Source organism: Paroedura picta, chromosome 7, assembly GCF_049243985.1.
Source record: "Paroedura picta isolate Pp20150507F chromosome 7, Ppicta_v3.0, whole genome shotgun sequence".
In the NCBI taxonomy this organism is placed as follows: domain Eukaryota; kingdom Metazoa; phylum Chordata; class Lepidosauria; order Squamata; family Gekkonidae; genus Paroedura; species Paroedura picta.
Window position 1 is genome coordinate 69,920,777 of NC_135375.1, and position 25,738 is coordinate 69,946,514.

The 25,738-nt window shown below is 40.1% G+C and overlaps 1 long non-coding RNA gene across 1 annotated transcript in view; it reads left to right on the forward strand.

Annotated features, from left to right (window-relative positions):
• Nucleotides 1-25,738, forward strand: part of LOC143841822 (uncharacterized) — a 54,098-nt gene that overhangs the window by 23,445 nt on the left and 4,915 nt on the right. Inside the window, exon 2 of the long non-coding RNA XR_013232869.1 lies at nt 14,469-14,529. This is a non-coding gene — a long non-coding RNA (uncharacterized LOC143841822). The remainder of the gene's footprint in view (nt 1-14,468; nt 14,530-25,738) is intronic.

The following is a 25,738-nucleotide window of genomic DNA, read 5'->3' on the forward strand; positions in this document are numbered from 1 at the left end:
CCACTAAAAAAACAACAACAGTGTGATGCAGTGCTGAAAAGAGTTCTACCATTTTTAGGCCACTGAAATCAAACTCTGGTTAAGAACACACTACTAATTGTTTATTAGACTGAAACAGTGTTTCAGATAGTAATGAACAGGACCAGTCTTGCATTTTCTATGATCTAATGCCTTCTAAATAATGTTTTAAAATATTATAATTAATAATTTTATTTCATACATAATTCAGTAATTCCTCCAAAGCTGACTCAGCAATTTCCTTCCATTAAGTCATTCTCAGACAGGAAAGACTGCTGCCATTGGAGATATCTTCTGATGAAGAATGCCATCAAAAGAAATATATCTCTGTTGAAGGAAGACATAACCCAAATTATTTGTTAATTTGATCCAAGCAACTTTTCCACTGTGAATGAAATCATTTCTCTCTGACCACACCAAATAGCTATTCATGGGACCTGCTTGGGAAAAAACATGTTGGAAGGGGGATTCATAGAGATCAGATTAACTACATTTATAATGAAAGGAAGTTTAAAAGCACACCATGAATAGGTAAACACAGCATTATTATTATTATTATTATTATTATTATTATTATTATTATTATTATTATTATTATTATTATTATTATTATTATTATTGAATTTCTAGCCCATCACACCCACAGAGGCTCATGGCGGGTTACCGTATACATAAAATCCCCAATAAAAATTAACCTAAAAATGTAAAATACAACATCTAAAAAATACTATGGTGGAAAAAACAACTAAACCCCCCACTGCCTATCACCTCCAGAGGTGGGGCACCGGGGGGGGGGCATGCCACTAGCAGGATCAATTAGCCTAAGATCTTCCTTAGTGCACCAGCCTCAACCTTAGGCCTGGTTGAAAAGCTCCATCTTGCAGATAAGAGATAGATTGTCTAATTGTTAAAGTTGCAGTCATGTAGGCTCATTCATTACCTTGTTTCCAATATTCAGAGCTCATCTCTACTTTATAAAGACCATATGCTAATCGCTCTCCTGAGCTATGATGGATTCCTTCTTCATCCGGAATGTAAAATGGTCCCTTCTTCAACAATTTGTAAAATGTTGCACTTTGCCTTTGCTCTTCCTACCTGCCAAAAGGCCCACTATTACCTTGCCCTTCAGGACTCTGTGGCTTAGTTGTGAGCAAGAACAAGGAAAATACAATTAGGTTTGTGGTGCACCCAAGGACTGAACACAATCCATCATGGTCAAAAAAAAAGTTTGGTAAAGACAATATCTCCATGTGTAATCCAGCTATCACTGGATATTCATCTGGAAAAGGTTGCTTGATTTATAACATTTTGTTTTAATGCTTAATAATTGAATAACTTTTTGATATACTTTAAATTATACATTGAAAATTATAACCCCTGGCCAAAAAAAATAATCAGTTTTTCTATTTTTCAAAACCTGTTGATCTGGGATTCACTGCATATTTTGGTTTATATACTTTGTTGTCTCAGGAAAGATTCTTCTTCCTGTACTAAAATAGTAAGACTATTTTTTTTAGAAAAAAAATCAAATATTCATTCTTTCCGTTCCAGGATGCAGAAGTTTACATTGCTCAGGGAAGAGGGGGAAAATATACTCCTGTAAGATATGGGCAGGGCGGCTGTAACAATTAATAGGAGCTAGGGAAACAGTTGGAAGAGCAGGGATGTTAATTGCTTTGAATGTGTATATGTATCTGTTTCTGAAATATAAATGGAGAAAAAATTTCAACCAGAAAACCTGTAACAGGATTCATGCCCCTTTCTATATGTTGTAGTTCAATAAAATCACGGCTCTTGGGGGGACAACTGATTAAAATCACACTATCAAATAAAACTTGTGATTGTGATTATAATCTCTTTTGCAGGGTCTTGTCTTTCTTTGTATTCAGATAAGTAGAGTAATAGCTGCCTTTAGCAACGTGGTAATAACCATTTCAGGACTCAAATTCCCAACAGCAGGAGCAATGCCTTGATAAAGGAATATGGAGATCTGAGCACAGCCGTATTTAGATCTTTCAAAGAACATTGTAGGATAGAGGAAACACAGCTGCCAGGGATTTTTTTTCTTACATAGAAACTGGAAGCAAGTGAATGTAATTGGCACCAGAAATGCTGAAATGTTCAGTTTTGAGCCAGAGCTGTGCCTCAACACAGGCTCTACTGTTTCAGGAAGGAAAATGGCAGCAATTGCAGGCTTCGGTTTCCTTTATTCTTCTTTAGCATTTTAAGAAAATGTCACAGCTTTTGCTTGCCACTCTGCCTCAAAGTGCTACAGTTCAAGAGTGACGGTCACTCCTTTGTAGCTGAGAGGTTTCATTTAAAAAATTGTTTTGCATATCAATGTGTTTATTTATAGATCAAGGTACTTGGAGAACAATCCTATGCAGGTCTAATCAGAAGAAAGTCCCATTGTATTTCATATGACTTACTCCCAGGAAAGTGTTCTTAGGATTGCATCTTTAATTGCATTTCTATACTGCCATTCCTCCCCTCTTGAACTCATGGGACCTGCCACAGGATTTTCTAAAGGGTCTGCCACCCAGGAACTGATCAGCATTAGATCTCTTTGGGCGCCTGTATCACGTGCCCAACAACCATACCCTGGAATAAGTAGCTCATAGAATCTGGCATACAGCTCATAGAATCTAGTGGAACAGCTAAATGTTATGGTACAAGGCCATACATGAATCCTATTATACTGTTAGCAGAAGCCAGCCTAGGTATGGTCACAGAAGAAGTCAGACTCTGAGAAACTCAGGATTCTACTCCACAGTACAGAGATGGATGCAAGATTCATTAGGGATGCTCTGCTGGTGAAAAGTCAAGAGCTTGGGTTTGGGGTGTTCCCATTGCTGTGATCCAAACAACAGGTAGAATGACTATAGTGTCTTTGCTTGGGAACTGTTAATAATTCTTGCTTTTACTTTGATGGGAATAAGTTATTTCAACAGTTATTTCAAAAGGTATGGCTCAGTCCCACCTGCAAGAACTGCTTAGTCTTTATTTTGATTGAGAGTCACACGAGTTTAAAGCTGATCTTCCAATCATCATCATTTCTGAAAGTTGATCTTTCAACTGAATTTGTCTTCCAGTCCATTTCACCATCTCCAGAAAAGATGCTTAATACCAGTAGCAGTTAAGGAAGGATGCAGGGATGCCCACATAACTTTTTATGATTATTTTTTGTTCTTTAATATTTTTGTTTTTATTCTTTATTTATTTTACTGGTTTGGATTCTTTTTTCTGTCTTCTTTATTTATTTCTATTTGTTTCAGTCAAGGACGCTGTATCACCCATGGGTTTAGCTGGCACCCTGCTTGCAAATTGCAATCACTCCCTTGCTGAAATAATTTTTCTTCCAGCCTAGCTCAGAATCAGCAGGGTTGGGAGAGAAATATGCTCAAAGGAAGGCACAGGACAGAGTGAAGTCTACATTCACATAACACCTACTATGTAGTGTGTAGGGGAGGTATTGACCATTCACTTCTGCCTCTGTCTCACTTCTGCCTCTATTATTTTCAATGTTGGGTACAAAAATTAAAGGTGGATAAAGAGGCAAAGTCAAATTTCCTTATTTTTAGTAAGCTTCATGGTGTTGCAGAAACATGAAAGGACTTAAAGTGAAGAAATGCTGGGGAATTTGTCTTTGATTTTACATTTCACCTACCTCTGAAGTCTGAAGGTCGGGAAAACCAAATGTCCCTAAACTATAAGCAGTTGTAAGTATAGATTCCCATTCTTTTTTTTTTTTTTTAGTCTTGAAGTTTTAACAGTCTTGTTCCCACCAAGCACAGCATGATAAGGCATTTGGCCAAATTCTCTTCTCCCTGTTCCTATAACACAAATCTAGCCATTCCTACAGAGCTGCCTTGATATAAATGGTAGAAGAATTTTCACTTATTGCTGCCTTGGAGAACGCTGTGACAAAATGGATGCAATCCATAAAAGATTTGTCTCAGTTCAAAAGATGGATATTGAGAGAGAAAGTAGAAAATCTGGCCTGACCTCTGGAGGAGGAAAAACCATAGATACAAAAGCTACAATAAGTGATCACCTTTACAAAATAAGTACTGATTAAGAAATTCACAAAATAAGGTTTCTGAAGATGCCATCGTGTCCCCAGGTGTTCAAACTACAATATATTAGCCACTGCTTCTCGTGAAATCCTTGTTGCTTAATTGTCCCGTGAAAAGAACATCAAAGGGAGATGCATAACCAAATGTCACCCTTAGGGCCAATGGCATATTCGCTGGGATATGACTGACTCACTTGGTTTTAATTTTCATCAGTTCTAGAAGAAACTTAGTTTCACATATAACTTTGTTCCACTATTCCATGATAATGAATCCTTCAAACTTCTACTCTTCACAAGGGATCTTCCTTCCTTGCCAGGTTTCATACATATAGGTTTGGCAATAAAAGAAATCAGGATTGGCGGAATTTAAAAAAATATACGATGCCAGTTAATACCATATTTAATTGGAATGTGGGGCTGTTATGAGAGGTAGCATGGTACAGAGGTTAAGAGCAGTGGATACTAATCTGGAGAACCAGGTTTGATTTCCCACTCCCCCACATGCAGCCAGCTGGGGCCAGTCTCAGTTCTCTCAGTCCCACCTACCTCACAAGGTAGGGAGTAGAAGGGAAGGTGAATGTAAGCTGCTTTGAGCTTTCTTAGGGTAGAAAAAAGCAGGGTATGGAAACTAATTCTTCTATCTGAATTGGATGAGAATTCCCTGCATTCTGTGGGGCGGTTTGGACTAGATGACCTTGGAGGTCCCTTCCAACTGTATAATTCTAGAGCGGACTACAGACTGCAGAACCCCCATCTAGCTCACCTACTTATATTGTAACATTAGTGTGTGAATTCCCCCCACCCAGAGATTCATACACAACTCTCCTCATTCATCTTTCCCTGTTAATAGGGAATGTCATCCAAGATAGTTTGAAATGAACTGGATGCAAAGTATTTAAGTGTTGTCCCAAAACAGCTATGATTTCTCCTTGGGTTCTAGAACATCAATTTAACTACTTGCAATGTTATAGAAGGCTGTGGGTCATAGTGACTGGTCACTGTCTGTAAAAATTTAACAGATGCTTTATCAAGCTTGTTTGGGGCTAGTGGGCACCCAAGGAACCCATGAGTAAAAGAGTCATAGACACTCAGGAAGATGGAACTTACGGGTATTCAACATATCTGCTCCAAGATCCTGGCTTAGCTCAAAGGCAACCATCTTCCCAAAATGCTGCATGGTCCAAAGATATTGGTAAGCCTTTTCTTTTCTTTATATGATAATAGTTGAAATTTTATTTACTCAATAGGGACATCCCACTATCCCTAGCAGCTACTGGTGTGATTTCATTATAATTTACTTACTGGTGCCTATGCATTAGAATTTACTTCTTCCCCACCCCATCAATATCTTTGTTGACAGAGGTACATTGTAAGCTGGACAAAGGTTACAAAGAGTTTTTGGAACATAGACTAGACACAGCCTTCTACGAAGAACCAAGTTTAATAATGGTTTAACCCTGCCCCCAACAGTTTGCTATATTGTTTTTGCATAGCAGCAGATTACACTGTAGACTACCACATTTTCTTCTCTACTTGATTGCTTATCCTCTATAGTCAATAAAAGACATTACTGAAATCAAATTGTCTCCTCCATTTTCTCAATATCTTTTCCAAACACATGAGTGCATACAACAGTTTTAAAAAATAAAGGACATTATGTCCCAGTTACTCTGAAGTTATGTCATAACCGAAATTCTGCCTCAGTTACTATATGTTATTTATTCAGGTCTCACAACATCTAGTCTTCTCCATGACCCATTATGCACGGGGGTTTTAGCGCACATCCGGGGTGAAATGGCGGCGACTAAAATCACCGATAATGCACGGTACCGGCTGCAATCGGCCGCAGATTCGGTGCATGCCGCCGAAAAAGCCACGTTCGCGAAACGCGGAAGAAAGCGCAGCTTCCGGGTGACCAGGGCGCAACCAGAAGTGGCGCCGGGATCGCCGCGTGCATAATCGGTTATTCTGGGTTTTGCCGCCGTCGCGCCCCACCCTGTGCATAACCGGTGTGCGTTGTGTCTTCCCCCTCCACGTTTTCCATGTGACCCGAAATTGCCGTTTCGGCGGCCGTGCATAATGGGCCCATCTGGAGAAACTGTAATCTAATTTTCTCTGGGCAAATCTTCAGGCTCCGCCTTGCCTCTCCAACACTTGGAGATAGGTTTGGAGACAGGCACAATGAAAATGGAGGTGAAGGTCTTCATACATTCTGTTCTCCAATGACGTCGCATAAATTCTTCTCAGAAAAGTCTGTTTCCATTGATCGTTCAAGATTCCTTTATGCCTAAATGGATTGCATTACTTAAGAATAAATTGATGAGACTGGACTTTTCTCCTAGCGCTCTTCTAATACTAAATATGAATCAAGCAAGGTCTACTGTAAAACAGAGGGTTGGCCAATAAATTCAGATATGTAATGGTGCCAGCAACATACCTTTTTCAGCTTGATGCTCCATGCATCAGATGAGCATAAGCCTTAAATAGATATGTAGCATTGTTATCAGCCATCTTGGGAGAGACTTTGTCCATGTGCAACAAGAGAGGTGGAGCAATTGGAACATGCCTTTCTGCTGTCCCTTCTGTAATACACAGAGCAATAGAATGCTCTTTCCCCTCCTATTAAAACTGTCAGGTTGTCCAGACAAGATCTGTTTAGGTAAGATATTATAACTTGACGACCCTCATACATTGTGACAAGTGGCAGATATTTTCATAGTAAATATTCTAAATGATATGGAGGACTGGAAACATTTTCTTGTAACCTTTTTGTGATTTATAACTATTTTATACTGTATTTCACATCATTTAATCTGTTTTATTCAGTTTATAATTTTTGTGAAAACTGTTTCAGACTCTATAAGTTTTATATCTAACTGGTCTAGGGCTGTAACAAAAAATAAAAAATTGCCATACCACAAGTCAAGAGTGCATGTGTGATAGCCTCACACATGTAACATCAGTTATTGTAACCCTTCTACCTAACATCCTCCCATGTTCTTTTCCACCAAAACAATTGGCTCTTTGTGGACAATTTAATACTTTTCTGCCTTTCCCTAGCTTAAGTGTATAAACCATTCTGCTACTCAGCTACATAAAGGAGGTTACTATAATTGCACAATATCTTAACATTTTGAAACAGACTTTCATGGACCAGACTGACTTACATGCACTAGGTCTATATCAGGCATACTCTAACTAATCTGCTTTGTATGGACTTCTATCTGTATAAACTGTATTCTGTGAAAATGAAATTTCACTGTTAATTATTTATATTTTAACTCAACATCATAAATAAATCACACTGATTTTTTTACAACTAACCAGCTTTCTAAAAGTCAGAGATGTAATGGCATTTTGCTATTGAATGGTTTACTCTGTTCTCTGTAAAATTCCGACAACTACTCTTTTTTTAGTACATGCAGCTTTTATTGGAAGTGCTGTCTTTACTTTGGGTCACCAGGCTATGCTAGCAGTTAGATGAAACCCAAAGGGTCACAGGGATAAGAACTAGTTTTTGACATGAATTGTTTAATAATAAATCCATTCCCAGCATCAAAATGAGCAACACATTAATGGCCATCATATGCATGATACTAACACTGTACATGTCTAATTTATTACCTTTCCCTTTTTGTACCCCTTCCACTGTTTATGTACAAAATTATGGCATTCAAACTAATTTTTCAGGGCATACTGCCATATAGTTTATGGTAGAAAGGAAACTTTATGCACAAGTTGTGAAGAAAGATTTATTTAGAAAAATTCCCTCCCTCCCTACCTTAACAGTAACAAGCTGTCCCAAAGGAGAAAGTATTAATTAGCAGTAGATGTTTCAACATCAGCCAGTCTCTTATTCCTGCCCAGAATGCAAGCACAACCCACAGTGTAATAAACAGGCTGTAAGATTTAAGAAGCTTGAAAAGTGCTTCATGAAAAATGCATTCATTTCATTTTTAATTTTTATGTTCTGGGAAAGCCACTGACATGAGAACTCTCTCTACCTTTCTGCCTTGTTTTCAAGCCTCAACTCCCTACCTAGATTGTGTGCATTTCAGGGGGAGGAGACAGGCACCTCACAACTGCAATAACAAAATCCATGACAAAGAGAACAAAGCAATATGAAGGATACAAGTCCAGGTCGAGCACAAGGCTGACTTGGTAAAAAACAAAAACCAAGCTAATTTTTCCACTTTCAATATTCCTAGTTGAGGGTGCTATAGAATACACAGAGGGGACAAAATGTAAAATGAATGCTGAGGTTATGAAATAGCTAGGTTCATCTTTGGCTGAGAAAAATTAGCAGGCAAAATTAATAAGGTGTCGAGGTGCATAGGAAGTGGGAAAGCGGTGAGACTTTTGATACAAATCAATCACACAAAAAGCTTGCGCCTCTCTAATGAGGTACAAGAATTTCTGCTCAAAGAAAGCAGGAAATGGATTGCATACAGTGTCAGATCACAGTATGGCCTGTACTTTGCATGATTTTCTGAGCAAAATGCATGAAAAAACGCCAGTCCAGATGTACCCTTAGTCCTGCATTGAACCATTACCTGATTCTGAAGTACATTTCTGATTAGCTAATGGCTACCAGCTACATCAGCTAGGTTTAACAGAAAGCTTGGAATAGTTTAAAGGACAAAAGGAGATTCTGAACATGGTCTTCAGTGGAATTCCTGTTATGATGTAGTCAGTAACCTCACTAGGTGTAAAAACTGGAAACAGAGGTGAGCAAAGGAGCACAAAATGCTTAATGAGGCAGTTTCAGTCTCTTAAGAGGGTGAAAATGGCTCAGTTTCATGCTATATAATCATGATTAATCTCTCCAGCCCAGGAGCCCAACAAACAGTTTACCTTGTAGAATCCCCAGGGGACAAGAGATTGTGTGCATGTGGGAGGGAAGAAGCTATTTTACTGAGTAGCTTAATTGCATGGATAGTCCAAAATTTATTATTTAGTCAGAAAGTTGATTTTGCATTTTTAAAGTAAAACAAATAGAAAAAATATGTTGCCATTTATATGATGTCTGCAGAAATTCTGGGTAGACTTGTGATTTGTTAAGTCTCTCACAAGAAGTGTGCATCACAAGGCTGCAGTAACTAGGGCGACCAAATCTTTTTAGAGCCCATGTTCTCTTTTTTATATCCATCCTTCTTGGGCTTTTTTTTTTTAATGATTAAAATATTCTCCCTCTCTCCTCTATTTCACTGGGGACAGGGTAAAAGCTGGAATGGCCCGGAACAGGCCGAACCAGACATTAAATAGGCAAGAGTACCACAAAAAAAAAAAAAAACAGTGGGATGCATTACAGTCAGAATAATATTTTACTAATGAAAAGACAGAAATACCACACCTTTATTAACCCTTACAAGCCCCAAAAGCCTCCAGAAAACACAGAACAGGCATTAAACAAACTAGAGTACCATAAAAAACACTGAATGCATGACAGTCAGTTGAAAACAATATTTTAGACATTAAAAAGTCAAACTCTCACCCCTGTATTAACCTGTTCTGGGCCAAAAAGCCTGGGGAACACCCCAGAACAGGCTGGAATGGGCATTGAACAAAAAAAGAATACCATAAAAAACAGTGGGATGTATGAAGACAGTTGAGAACAATATTTTAGAAATGAAGAAATGGAATTCACCCCTTTATTAACCTGTTCCAGGTCAGTACCAAAAACCCCAGTGGGATGCATTAAAGACACTCAAGAACAATATTCTAGAAATGAAATAGTGTAACTCTCACCATTTATTAACCTGTTCCAGACCAAAATGCCTGGATCATCCCAGAATGTGCATTAAACAAACAGGGGTACTGGAAAAATCAGGGGAATGCATCACAAGCATTCAAGGAAAATATTTTAGAAATGAAAAATGGAACTCCCACTCCTACACTTGCCTTTCTAGGGCAAAATATGTCTAGAACACCCCAGAATGGGGTGGAACAGATATTAAGCAAATAATGGTGCTGCAAAATGCAGTGGGACATGTTAAAGGGACTCCACAACAATATTTTGGTTCTCTAAATGCAGGCATAAAAAACTTACTTGCAGCACCATTTCTGTGGATGCTCAGCAAGTTTCTTGTGAAGCTTCGCATTCTTGGGTGAGGCACTGCAAATTTGAGGCATCTAGTTGGCCCAGTGTTTGTTCTGGAAGAGTAGGGAAAAGAGTTGGAAGAAGAGAAGGATTGGTAGAAAATACAGTTATAAGCTGCAAGATTGTATACAAAAGATAGGGAAAAGGCAGTTGAATATGTGTTGGATAGAACTACTGTGCACAAGTGCCAGATAGCAATGGTGGATATTTTTAAACATATTGGACAAAATAGAAGAGTGTTAACTAGTTTGGAGATTTAGGACAGTTTCAACCATTTGGAAAAGATGATAATATTGTTTTAGAGATCTGATTTGTTCTGGAGAGGTGTGGCAAAATTTAGAAGACATGCAAAAAAAAAATGCAGCAGGACTAGATTAAATCAAGATAGCCCCCCCCCCAAAAGGACCAGGGGAGAAGTTAGTTGAATTATTTAATAAATGGTTTGTTATGGGTTTTATTCCCTCAGTGGTTAAACAATGTAAATCAATATTAGTTCCTAAGGACTGATGAGAAAGATTTTAGAAGCTGGAAATGGGCATCCACTTGCTATTGGTTCTGTGGTACTTAGATTGTTTTCTAGAATTTTAACTTCATGATGACAGGAAGCATGCCCTATTAATCTTAAGCAATGAGGTTTTACACCTTTGTGCTGCTCCAAAAATTTTAAAGTATTAAGAACTGTTATTAAGGATGTGAAGAAAAAAATTAGTAAACTTGGTGTTGCAAAGGCCATTGAAACAGTGTCACATGACCATGCCTTATGGACATTAAGAATTAGATAAGAAGATTAGATGATCATGTACTAGGATTAATAGGAAGTACAATAGAAGGAGCTAGCACAAGGTTCCAAACGAAGGATATGAGGACAGACACTATTAGGTTGCGGTCTGGAGTTAAGTAAGAAGATCCATTGTCCCTTATACTGTTAAATATCACTATGAATCCATTGACTGACAAATTTGACAGATTAGAAACTGGATATAAATTAGGATCCAGGAGCCTTTATCTTTAGCTTTTGCTGATGACCTAGAGAAATTAAGCAAAGATTGGAACAAAATATGATAGTAGTAAATGCTTTTGGTATGATCACTGGATTAAGGATGCAAGCTAAAAATTATGAATTTTATATCAGCTTGCGTAGTAAGATTTGTGGTTAATAACTGTCCAATTTGGAGATTTGGCGAGGAGAAGCTTCACATGATTGATCCAAGATAGACTGAAATGTATATTGGGATACAGATGGATCCATGGAAAGGATTAGTTAGAGGAAGTGTTATTGAACAGGTGGATGACTGGTTGAAGAAGACTGAGAGGGCTTCTTTAAAGCCTAGACAGAAGGTAAAATGTATGAAGGATAGAATGCTATGTCTCAAATCAAGTTGAGATTTGCAAGACAAATTTGAGTCTGTTTAAAGAGATGATTTGCCAGAATCAGCAACCAATTGTTTATTATATTGTCACTTGCAAGATGGAGGCCTCAAAATAGCTTGTTTGGAAAACGTTGTGCCTAGGATGAGATTGACTAGACTGCATAGAATAGCTCACGTAGATGATGATGTGATGCAGGAAGTGTGTAGAATTGGGAAAGTGCAGAATAAAGATAAGGAGTTATGGATAGAATTAGGAGGAATTCCAGAAAAGGTACTGGATTTATGGAAGAGAATGGAGGATGAGGGTAAGGAGATTGGTGAAGATAGTAGGTAGCATAAATAATGAGTTAAAGAGAAATTACAAAAGGTCCTGAGATTATAGTGATTCAGAATTTGAAAGATGGATGTCATTAGTTTGTCAGGGTAGCAAAATGGAGACATTTAAAGATTATGTTATTAGTAATATCTGGATTATGGGTAGGATTAGATTTTTTGAAACACAGTTTATAACAGATTTGAAGTTAAGATCTAATGTGATCCCTACAAGATAGTTTCTTGGTAGAGAAATCAAGGAAGTGAATAGAACATGTAGAAAATATCCAGCAAGATATGGGTTATGTTCTCACATTTTAGGTCAATGCCCGATCCTTCAAGAGATGAGAATCAACAGACACAATGAAATCTGTGATATTTTGGCAAATGAGGCTAAGAAGCAGGGCAGGATGAATTCATCCTGAATCCATATTTTAAGAAAATAGATGGAGAATTGCAAAAACATGATTTGTTTTTTGTGCAGCAGAGAAAGGCAATAGTAGTGGATATCACTGTATGGTTTGAGTATAGGGAAGAAGGATTAAGTAAGATAGCTAGAGAGAAAATATTTCGGAGAGTTGGAAGAACAGTTAAAATTACTGATCAACACCAAAGAAGTGGAATTCTATGGCTTTCCTGTGGGAACTCATGCTAATTGGCTGGAGGACAATTGTACAGTATTGGAGATCTTGGATATCCCAAAAAGCAGCAGAAAAATATTGCTCAGAGAATTAGTACAGGGGCCCTACAGAGTTCAGTAGATATGATTCACTCATTCATGAGTGATGGTACAGTCTATGATAATAAATAGCAAGGCGATAAAAGTGGTGAATACAGAGTAGCAAAACTTGACTGTACCTACTGACTATTTTGAGATATTAAATCACAAATTGTATATAGTGTATATATTATATAATATGTTTAATAAATTTTACATTGTTTTAAATTTTATAATATGAGGTTTAAAATGTTTTAATTAAGATCATGCTTAATTCTAATTGGGCTAACTGGCAATCACTGCAGATTAGCCTCATTATTAAATTGTGTGCGGATAAGCCCAGTAGGTGGGAGTCTCATAATTATATCTATAGATATTGCAGATACCAACTTGTGCAAAATATCACAGTCATGATATCATCAGTAAGATGTCATGATTTTTAAAATATGATGGGCCAACCATCGGGATCTGACCAACACCTTTAATTTGAAAGACTTAGTATACATAGCCAAATGCCTTGTCATCTAATTAGTGAGATGCATGGATGGATGGATGATATTCAAACCCCCAGGTATTAAGGAATGCAAATGAAAAATTAAAAACACTTTGCGTTACAGCACAATCTTAGCAATGTTGGTTTTCTGATTTATCTTGTGAGAAACTATCCTCAGATCAAAGTCTCTTAAACCTATATGATCATGTTCACAAGTCATAAAGTAGCTGCTAATTTATTTATGTTGGAATTGGAACTTAATTGACCGTGCAATTTAGAAATTAATCCGTATTATCATTTTGGTAATTTTTCTGTATGGTTTCTGGATAATATGTTCTTAATTTTCAGTGACAAATTAGCCACAGAGTTTTTTGTAAAATGGGAGAATGAGCAGCACCCCACTATTAAATTTACAGCCCAAACAGTCTAAGGCCTTTTGATGCCTACATATGTACATTGCAATAGACCATCACATTCCTGAAAACAGACAATACAAAATTATTAACAGTGACATCTTTCCCTGGAAACACAAATGGGCCATTTGTATTGTAATCAAGACAGTCCCTATGTAGTACATGAATAAGAAACAGACTTGCAATAGCTTCTTGTTTCAGCTACAAGTATACATCCATGAGGTCTCAGAGAAATATAAAATGATCATTCAGTTTGGATCCAGCCATCCTTTTTACTGGAGAAAAAGAGGGATTCCCTTTGACCACCCAGTAAAGTTATAATGGATGATTGTGGGGCCTGCATGTACCAGAAAGAAAGAAAGAAAGAAAGAAAGAAAGAAAGAAAGAAAGAAAGAAAGAAAGAAAGAAAGAAAGAAAGAAAGAAAGAAAGAAGTGGAAGAGGCTATCCTGTTCTTGCAATTTTAGGGTCCCTTCATCTCTGTGATGTAGCTCTTAATAAAAAGAAAAGTTTCAGGTACAGGATTACAATATACTTCATAAAATTATTCAGAAGAGAGAGGATGCTAGGGCATATGAAGAAAACCCGTAACATTTAGTCAGGCAAAACACAGGAAATACATAATAAATACTTCTCTCCCCCATCCCTCCATTATATCCAATGAAGAGTCTGTTCCATAGGATATAATGGAGGGTTGGGGCACCCTCTTCGGGAGCCCATAGATGTGGGTCCCTTGGACCAATCATTCTAAAATTTGCAGGGGAGTTAGGGAAGAGCCTCCTGGAGGTGCCCTGAAAATTTGGAGGCTTTATCTCAAAATTTTCTTTTATCCCCCCCCCAGGCCCCAGGAAAGGCAGAAAAGCCAAAATTCCCATTGTAGTCAATGGAGAAAGAGGATTGGTTGCCTGAATTGATTGACAGACGGAAGTGCGACACATATAAGGCATGTTTCTCTTTTCTACTATTTCCAGCAGCAGATTTGGAGGGTGAGACATACAAAAAGGCAGCAGACAAAGACGAGACAGCAAAAAGGTGAGCATGGGCTGGGAAGCGCTTTGCCATTCAACTGGCGTAAAGCTATTTTTACTAATGTGCCGAACTTTTTACTAATCAGTCTGAAAGAGCCCATGTAGGCAGGAAGAGAATTCTTACACAACTTTCAGACTCCAGGGTGCCCATTGCAACAACTGTCAAGCCCTAAAGGAAGTTGCCAACTTCCTTACACCAGGTCTGTAAACTTTTAATGGAAGTTGATACCTAACACTTTAAGTATGTTATCAGTACAAAATCAGTACGCATTACTGATTTTTTATCAATTGTAATACTCAGAATGTCATGTATTACATTTTTTGTAAATGCCAGCTTGTATACGTAGGTATTTCCACCAGACTACTTAAGATATGAATTATGAGGTTTTGAATTTCACTATGGATTTGACTTTCTTTTTGTAAGTGTTCCATTAAGAATGATTCAGAAATTTCTGTATTTAAGTGCTGCTTCACTGTTTTTAATTTGGTGGACATATCAGAATAGTAGGCTGGAGCCACGTTTACTTGATCCCCCCCCCATTCACTATTGAGAAAGAGTCTACTGAATAAATGGGTTAAGGTATGGTCTAATAACAAAATGCTTTTGCTTCTGTACATACACTATTTTTGCTTGTAATACATATGAACTTGTTCTGATTCCTTGTAACTGGTTCTCTTTATTTATTTTAGATTGTTTCATATTGATTGGAGTAAGTAACTCATAATAATGACCATTAATGCTTTTTGTAATTTATCTTTATTTTAAATTTATACATGAAATGTTTTATTCATAGTTGTGTAACTGAAGAAAACTTCATTGAACATGCTTAATATATAGTCTGTGTTTTTGCATAACTCAATTATTTGCTTGAAGAAGAGAAACTTGTTGATAAACTTCTGTAGCCTTTCTGTCAACCTCCAAGTGAGGCCTGGAGATCTCCTGGACTTTGACCTTAGGTCAACCAATTGCTCAACCTAATCTACCTTGCAGGGATGTTGTCAGGATAAAATTAGGATGATTTTCTTGATTTATTGTATGGCAAGATTACACACAATAACATATAAGTCCTATGACTTGCTTGACCGTGGCATACTATCTGCCAATCTACCTGTCCACTTTTCCAAAGGGAAGGTTTGATGACTCACCTGGAACCACTTCCTAGTGCCCATTGTATTTCCATGATATGGCAAATACCTTGGCCTCAGTTTACATGGGCAAAAAAGAAATGAGCAAAAAACAAACAAACAGTGAAAGAACAGTCTCAGTAGGGCTTTGTACCGTACACCATGAAGATTTTTAAGATTGGGGTTTTATAGGGTTTTATTCTATAATCCGCATTGAGTCTAAGGAGGAAGGTGGACTAAAAATGTAATAAATAAATACTGCAATCAGTTTCTAGGACATGATAAAAGAAAACACTTTTGATTTACTCATAATAGAAGTATGCTGAGCCAACATTCCAACTAACATGACTCTGGGAATATGTTCCCCAACCCCAATAATATCCTGCCCCTGGATAATCCCATCATATTTCGGCCACATCCACAGTGCAGCCTCCTCTCCCCCAAAACATATATAAACAGGGGCTATACCAAGCCCAAATTGTGCATCTGGTTTGGATCCATCCAGATCATCCAACACACTGGCCGTGTCGTCTCCTTTACTTCTACCCTCTGCAAGACTGGTAAATATATTTACAAAACTTTTCCCACTTTAGTTTCTTATCCGTTAGACTGCTGGTGTGCTAGAGATATTTTTGCTTATTCCTGTTTATTATTTTCCTTCCAATAACGATTATTATTTTACTATAACTATCTGTTGTCTGCCTTGAGTTCTTAAGGGTGTAATCACCTCGTAAATGATTGGCAAACGATCCATTTCACTAAGTTGCTATCCCTCGCAAAGCAAATTCCCCACTACTTCCCCATTACATGTCACAGGATACATGTATATGTGTACGTTTCTGGTAACAGCAGAGCTCGATATTAAGTATGGTGCTTTTTAATTTGTTCATTAATGATTTGGAGTTGGAAGTAAGTCATGATGTGACTAAGATTTTGGAGGACACTAAGTTGTTCAGAGCAGTGAGAATCAGAGATGACTAAGAGGAGCTCCAGAGGGATTAGTCAAATTACCATTAAAATAGCAAATGAGGTTCAATGTGGGCAAGTGCAAAGCAATGCATGTTGGAGCCAAAATTTCTAGCTATAAATATGCATTAATGGGGGCCAAACCAGCAGTAACTGAACAGCAGAGAGATCTTGGAGTTGTAGTCGATATCTCCCTAACAATGTTGATTCTTTGTTCAACTGCAATAAAAAAGGAAAATGCTAAACTGGGGATTATTAGGAAGAAGACTGAAAACAAATCAGACAGTATCATAATGCCCTTGTACAAATCTATGGTGCAGCCTCATTTGGAATACAATGTACAGTTCTGGTTACCACACCTGAAAAAAGATACTATAACATTGGAAAAAGTATAGGAAGGGACAACTGAAATGATGAAGGGGATAAAACCCCTTCTCTATAAAGAAATGTTGAAGAGACTAGGGTCTTTAGCTTGGAGAAATGATAACTGATGTGGTGATGATAAGGGTTTGCAAAATTATACTTGGGATAAAGAAGATAAGCACTTTTATCCCTTTTTGAAAATATAGGAACTTATGGAACTCAATGAAATGAATGAATAGTAGATTTATAATAGATAAAAAGAAGTACTTCACCCAAAGAACAATTAAAAATGTAGAATTCACTGCCACAAGGTGTGTTAGTGGCTACAAGCACAGACACCTTCAAGAGGGTACTGGAGAAATATATGGAGCAAAGTTTTATATCAATCACTATGTCTGGTGGAGTGGTTCCTGGTGCTTGGGAGGCAAAAGTGGAAGGTCTGGTGAACCTTCTGGTGGGTCCTGGGCTTGACCACTATGTAACAAAAGTGCTGGACTGGATAGGCCATTGGCATGATCCAACATGGCTTTCCTATATTCTTATGACAGCAAGAAACACAATGGGCTCCAGGCAGTATTAGTAGATGCAGGGCCCTGGATGATGATGATGATGATGAAGAGTTGTTTTTTATACCTCACTTTTCACTAAGACCCATTATGCATGGGGGGAATAACGCACATTTGGGGTGGAATGGCGGCGACTAAAATCACCGATAACGCACGGTGCCGGCTGCAACCGGCCGTAGCTTCGGTGCATGCCACCAAAAAAGGCGCGTTAGTGAAACGCAGAAGAAAGCGCAGCTTCCGGGTGACTGGGGCGCAACCAGAAGCGGCGCCGGGATCGCCACGTGCATAATTGGTTTCAAAGGAGTTTCAAAGTGGCTTACAATCGCCTTCCCTTCCTCTCCTCACAACAGGCACCCTGTGAGGTGGGTGAGGCTGAGAGAACTCTTGACAAAACTGCTCTGTGATAACAGCTCTAACAGGACCATTATTACTCTTCTGTGAATAACTTTGTAAATAGGCAGTAAAAGAGAGTAGTTTAACATCCTACCTACTAATGTTTTAGGACAGACCTTCAGTTCCTTTCCTAATTAGGCAGCTCAGGATTGGGAATTATAAAAGAAAAGGCATCACCTCTTCATTGTGCCATTGAATGCAAGCTTTTTGGGTAAAGAAAGGACTCGTTCAAGGCTACCGGTTTCTGGGATTCTTAGGGGCAGAGATGGGGATCTGCTGTGCAACAGTGCAGTTTTTAGAAACCTTAGACTTACTTTCTAAAAATATTTTCATCATTCTTTCCTGCTCAAGGTTAGCTAGGGTCATTTAAAGCTAGCCAGGTTTAGCATCAGGACCCTCTAGTTGTTTAAAACCCTCAACTGAAGACAGGAGCAAATGTCTCCTTAGAAGTCTTGTCAGGTTAGGGTTTTCTAACCAAGCAAAAAGAAAAAAAATTGGGGGAGGTGTCATATGTTTTCTGGGTTCTTTTAGACACAGGTGTCAATGCAGTTAGTTCAGGGCCAATAATTTCCCTGTTTCTAAAGTTAGACATAGTTTGGCCATGGTTGCAGTGCTGAGAGGTGGACAGGAAGGCCAGAGGGGCCCTGGGGGCAAGGCCACAAAGAAGACTAAAGGGAGGGAGAGGCGGATGGCCATTTCCTTCCCCCCCCACCTGTGAAGAGGCCTGTCTTTGCTCGACCTTCCACCACTCTGACCTCTGGCTGGAGTGGTGCAATAAAGAGTGCCTGCAAGGGTCTCTTTATTGAAGCAGCTGCTGGGGCACCCCTTTCAAAGGGGCAGATAGGTGCAAGTGCTGGTGCTGCTGCAGGGCCTGCTGATCAGGCAACACCTTCTGTGGCTGTCATTGCCACTGAAGCACATTGCCCTCAGGGTGAGTTTTGGCTACCTGAGTGGTGTGTCCTTCATGTCTCTGACCATCACCCTGGGGGTACAGAGAGCCCTGGCAGAGATTAGGGAGGGACTGGTCTACCAGTCAACTCCCCTTTCTCCTTCAGGATCCAGCAGGCCTGAGTCAGGGGGGGGGGACCAGGACCAGAGAGAAGAGGTGGAACAAGAGAAGGAGGTGGAGTCTCCTGTCCTGCCATTTTGACCCCTTTCCCCTCTTTTACCTCCTTCTGACCCCATCCCTGGACACACTGTGTCTGCCTAGAGCTTCTCACAGGAGGTGGCTCACAGGACTCCCCAGGCTGCCAGGCAGCCTGGGGGGTCCCAAACCTCCAAGGTCTGAGAGCACTTCCAGATAGTGGAGGGAACCCACTATATAGAGTGCCAGCTGTGTAGGTAAAGGGTCAGTTAAGGAAGACAAGAGCATCATTACTCAATGAGTGCTCTCATGAAGCACCTGAAGAGGCACCACCAGCTCTCAGCAGGAGGCAGAGTCCCCCTGGGACCTCTACCTCTTGAGTTCTCCCAAAGCGTTCTAAGCGGGGGGGGGGGGAGTGAGAGGAAGGCAAGCAACCATGTTGGAGATGCTTGTTCAGTCTGGTGCCAGCATGCCTAAAGGGGATTTTGAGGCAGGTGCAGGGCTATTAACCATGACCTGGCTATGCTCATGGCAGTGGGTGGGTACCCCTTTTGTCTGGCCGATGATTTCTACTACCACCGCATATGCCATTGCATATCCACCTGGTACACACCTCCTAGTCGTACCATGATTACTAGGATAGTGTTGCCCTATCTTTATGGGGCAGCCAGGTGCCACATGGAGGCAGAGATGTTCCGAGCTTTTGGGACCATACACTTCACATTGGACATATGGATGGCATGTTGTGTGTACGATGTGTACATCTCCATGGGTACTTGAATAATTGTAATGAACCTATGTGCATTTTAAAAATAATTAAAATAACTTTATTAATGCAAAAAGTGTGGCATAACAACACTGGTTAACCCAGTGATAGTATTTTATAATGTGCATACTGATGGGTCTTGATCATATGTTGAGTCTTACTCTGTAGTGCTTGGTTCCCCCATTCAATTCATGAAGGATTCTGCTCCTTCACTTATATCAGTCCATTAGCCTACAAACCTGAATTTCTTTACAAGGTATTCTATAAAACCAAAGTGTCCCTGAGGCATTAGTGCATTTTTAAAACTAGGTACTTGTATTTGATTATTGACAGTGAGTTATGGAACTCACAAATAAACTATGTCAGGTGTTTTTATTTCATTTTGTTTCAGTACAAAATGTCCTGTCAAAATTGTTGTCTAACTTTACCTTCTTTTCTTGAAACATTTTTTGCAGGATATCTTTGTGATTTATGCATCCTGTCCCTTGAGGCTAGACTATGATACTTGCCCTAATCCAAAAGATTTTTTTGGCAAGTTACATTGACAATAAGTTTTTGATCTCAGCCCAAAGTATTTTATAGTATCAGTTTAGAGTTTAGTGTTCTAATGGTGCCATACTAAGCAGAGATATACTTTTTAAAGACCATTGCTTATGATGGTACTGAAAGTATACTCTTTTAGGCATAGATCATTTTGCATGCATGTCTACCACATCCTCTGAGGTGGCCAAGAAGGTAGTGGTGGGACAGTTGATGCAGATAATGGGCAGCTGACCCAAAACTTTGGTGTCAGCTATCCAGGTTGCTGAAAATTACATGACAATAGAGTCAGTGCCTATAAATTCTGACCCAGGCTAGTAAACCAAACCCAGTTTCTCTGGCTTAGGATGTGGATGTACTTCACAGGTTTGACATGGCATTGTCAGTCTTAAATGTCCTGCAGCAGTGAGTATAAATAAGGAGACTGAGGAAAAGGATTGGAGAGAAACAGGTGCATGTAGGATAGAGAATATCTTTAAACCGCTCCTGCGGAGCAGATTAAATAGAAGGCTAAGGGCTGTTGGGGAGGAGTTAGGGCGGGCCCTGTCTGGGATAAAAACTCAGAGGGCCCAATCAGGAGCCGTGAAGCCCGGGGAGCCTGCCCATTGCGGCGGACGCGACATCAGTGGCCGCCTTCTGCCGCTGCCCCAACAACGCTGGAGCCGCTAACCACCTCCCGATCTGCCCGCATGCCGCCGGACATTGCTGCCTCCCCCCGCGCGCCCAGGAGGGCCCTGCGCCCGTGCCGCCGCCACCGCCTCCACCGATGGCCACTCACTTCAGGCCTCGCCACCGGCCCGCACGCCCGCGCAGCCGGCAGTGGCCCGCACCACCACCCGCCACCGCCAGCAACATTGCCTTCGCCGTCGCCGCCGCCCAAACCGGCCGTGCCCGCCACACCTCGCTGGCTGGACCACGCTGCGGCCCCACAGAGCAGACAGAAGACCAGGACACCGGCCCGATGCCACCCCACGCACGTCCTCCGCAGCCATGGAGGGACCCGCCGAGCCAGTAATCCGCACCACCACACTCAATGCCCCAGCTAGCGCCCGCTGTATTTATCCCACAGAAGGCTTATTTTCTAGTAGATGGATATTAGATTCCCCAGGACTTATTCTATGTTGAGAGTTAGCAGGATAGGTTACATTTTCACCTGGCATCTAGGAAGCGGTTCTCACTGTGCTTATGCAATTGTGTCTGAGCTATAAAAGCTCGGTTTTCTAAATTTCAGAGAAGTATTTTAAGGTCAATAGTGACTGAGAGCTAGTGACTCATCATGGGGGAATCAGGTATATAGGAATAGAGTGTTTTATATTCTGTCCATATATTTATTGATGAGTGCATGATAGCTGATAAAGTTAACCTCTTTATCAGTTCAAGTGTATAGCTGTCAGTATTCAATTGTTTAAAGATTTGTTTTTCAGAACAGCAGTTTGGGGTTAGTTAGACAGCTAGCGTGGTATAGTGGGTAAGAGCAGTGTTTTCTAATCTGGTGAGCCAGGTTTGATTCCCTGCTTTTCTATATGCAGCCAGCTGGGGTCCTTGGTCTCATCACATATACTGGCTGCACTAGAGAATCCATGTGTTCAAGTATGCTAAAAAGCCTTAGTTATAGGACAATCTTGCATATCTAAGTTCCTCTTCAAATGACCCAGTTCATGGTAGAACAGTGTATGCTCTGCCTGATAGTTTGCCTATCAAGGCTTGCTGCGTTAAAGCCAACAAATTTGACACAGGTGATCATTTCCTTTGTTAGCACATTCTCTGATCAGAAAACTAGATGCTGAATGACCTCTTCTCTTAACATAACCCTGTCTCTGGCTTCTGTATTGATCCTTGTCCATTTATAAATATCACCTTCCAATTCTTACCTGAGAACTCTGTGTTTATAGCTCTTGGTCCCCATGATTTGTACCTGCTGCTTTCCTTTCTTCCAACCTGTTTGTCTCTAGCATTGTTATGGGGAAAGGAATTTCTTTTTCTGAAATTCATTTTTTAAGATATAGCCATTGATTCCTCTTATTCTTTTTTTCCTCTTTTAAAAGAAGAATTCCTCTTTCATTTCTCTTTGTAGAGAAATCAATGTGCCCTTTTGTAAATTCAGCCCTTCCAGTTATTTTATGTATCACACCACAGGGCAATGATCTAGTAGGAAAACAAGAAAATTTGAGAATGATTGCTTGCCTCTGAGCATATATAGAGTAAAATTCTGAAATTTTGTAGAACTTCCAGACTCCAAAGTCCTAAAAATATCATTCTTAAATTTCAGGAATGAATTGGGCAAAGAAAATTTATTAATGATGTCTTTTTCCTTCCTCTTGCTCATTTGATGGCTCTTTAGGTCCTAAAGGCATTCAAAGCATTGAAATTCATATCACACTGGAGAAGTAGCATAGATTTGCTATTTCTGTCCACCAGCCTTAATCTTTTATTTTCCAAACCAGTCATTCAGTAGGGGTTTAAGAATGGGGCTTAAGAATGGCAGTGTGATACCTATACCCACAGTGGTTGATGATTAGGATATGGATGAACCAAGTTTGAATCCCTACTCACCATATACACTTAGTGGATGACCTTGTGCTAGTCACATGTTGTCAGTCTAAGCTGCCTCCCAGGGTTTTTGTGAGAATAAGTGGAAGAGATAATATAAAAAACTGATTTAGGTCTCATTGGTATAAAAGGGGTATATAAATGAAGCAAGCAAACAATTGATAGATCTCTTGTATCAACACTGGCAGGCGTGACATTACCTATTTTTCTTTTTAGTTTAGATAATACTAAGTCTGTTGTTTTCAAAATGAGAAGTATAGAGTATTTCTCTCCATCTACCTCCCCTGCCCAGTCTAGGCCACTCTGATGTCCCTCTTCAATATCATAGAATGATATATAGGATATATAGGATCCTTTACCATGTCCTCCAGATATGTGAGTAATGATACTCAAATGGTAAGGTATACTTTCTTGGGAGAGCAAGAACTCTTAAATTACTATGTTTATAGCACTGTGAGCCAGCAAGATAGCCAAAGACTATATAGGCAGTATAAAATATGTTTATTATTTAATTGATTGACTGTTGATTTGAATTCCCTGTTTGGTGAATTAATGTTCTGTCAGAGACAGAGCTATTTTGGATCCAGTAGTATTTAGAGATCAAGAAGATACTTAAGCGTCAAAACTCTCCTCATATCTGACACTAGGGGCAAAGCCCATTGCATTCAGTAATACAATGGGTGCTAGATTGGGTGGGGTGTGGTAGAAGAACTTTGCAGATGGTCCCTTCCTCCCCCCAGGACCTGGAAAGGCTGCAGGCTGGAGGCCCCCAGGCATGGAACTCACTGGCAGGGGCAGCTCTCACACAGCAGGGATCTGCAGTCTCTGAACCTTGGAGGGAAGTGGAAGGAGGAGGGGGTGGTCAGGGGTGGGGGATGGAAGGCAATTGGCTGGCTGTTGAATTGACAGGCAAGCCGGTTGGAGGAGGTGGCCCTCAGGGATAGGACAGCTGCCCTGAGTGGGTGTTTAGTGCTGAGTGGCAAACCACCCACTCCTCCTCCTAGGCTTTACCAGAAATATTAAGTGGAACAGATTGGGAGCTTTAACTCTCTCAGAAAGCATGTATGGCATAAAATAGTGCTAGAGGGACATAGGAGTACCAGAAGAAAGGAAACTTTGTTGTTGTTGTTAGGTGCAAAGTTGTGTCCGACCCATCGCAACCTCATGGACAATAATCCTCTAGGCCTTCCTGTCCTCTACCATTCCCCAGAGTCCATTTAAGTTTGCACCTACTGCTTCAGTGACTCCATCCAGCCACCTCATTCTCTGTTGTCCCCTTGCTCCCAGCATTAGGCTCTTGTCCAGGGAGTCCTTCCTTCTCATGAGGTGGCCAAAGTATTTGAGTTTCATCTTCAGGATCTGGCTTTCTAAGGAGCAGTCAGGGCTGATCTCCTCTAGGACTGACCGGTTTGTTCGCCTTGCAGTCCAAGGGACTCGCAAGAGTCTTCTCCAGCACCAGAGTTCAAAAGCCTCAATTCTTTGACGCTCAGCCTTCCTTATGGTCCAACTTTCGCAGCCATACATTGCAACTGGGAATACCATAGCCTTGACTAGACACACTTTTGTTGGCAGGGTGATGTCTCTGCTTTTTTGGATGCTCTAGATTTGTCATAGCTTTCCTCCCCAGGAGCAAGCATCTTTTAATTTCTTTGCTGCAGTCCCCATCTGCAGTGATCTTGCAGCCCAGGAAAATAAAATCTATCACTACCTTCATTTCTTCCCCATCTATTTGCCAGGATTTGAGAGGGCTGGATGACATGATCTTCATTTTCTTGATGTTGAGTTTCAATCCAACTTTTGCACTCTCCTCCTTCACCTGCATCAAGAGGCTCTTTAGTTCTTCTTCGCTTTCTGCCATTAGCGTGGTATCATCTGCATATCTGAGGTTGTTGATATTTCTCCCTGCAATCTTGATCCCAATTTCTGACTCATCTAACCCCGCCTTTCCCATGATGTTCTCCGCATACAAGTTAATAGGCAAGGTGACAGTATTCAGCCTTGCCGAACTCCTTTCTCAATTTTGAACCAATCAGTGATTCCATGCCCGGTTCTCACTGTTGCTTCTTGACCTGCATATAGGTTTCTCAAGAGACAAATAAGATGCTCTGGTATTCCCATCTCTTTGAGAACTTGCCACAATTTGTTGTGCTCCACACAATCAAAGGCTTTAGCATAGTCAAGGAAGCAGAAGTAGATGTTCTTCTGGAACTCCCTAGCTTTCTCCATGATCCAGCGTAAGTTGGCAATTTGATGTCTAGTTCCTCTGCCTCTTCGAAATCCTGCCTGTACTTCTGGAATTTCTTGGTCCACATATTGCTGGACCCTAGGTTGTAGGATTTTGAGCATAACTTTGCTAGCATGAAAAATGAGTGTAATGGTGCGGTAGTTGCCCTTCTTTGGGATTGGAATGTAAACTGACCTTTTCCAATCCTGTGGCCATTGTTGAGTTTTCCAAATTTGCTGGCATATTGAGTGTAGCACTTTTACTGCATTGTCTTTTAAGATTTTGAATAGTTCAACTGGAATGCTGTCACCACCACTAGCTTTATTGTTGCTCAAACTTCCTAAGGCCCATTTGACTTTACATTCCAGGATGTCTGGCTCCAGGTCAGTAACTACCCCATTGTGGTTATCAGGGATGTTAAGCTCACTCTTGTATAGTTCCTCTGTATAATGTTGCCACTTTTTAAAAATCTCTTCTGCTTCTGTGAGGTCCCTACCATTTTGGTCCCTTATCATACCTATCTTTGCATCAAATATTCTCTTCATATCTCCAATTTTCTTGAAAATATCTCTGGTCCTCCCCATTCTATTGTTTTCTTCTATTTGTTTACACTGTTCATTTAAGAAGACATTCTTA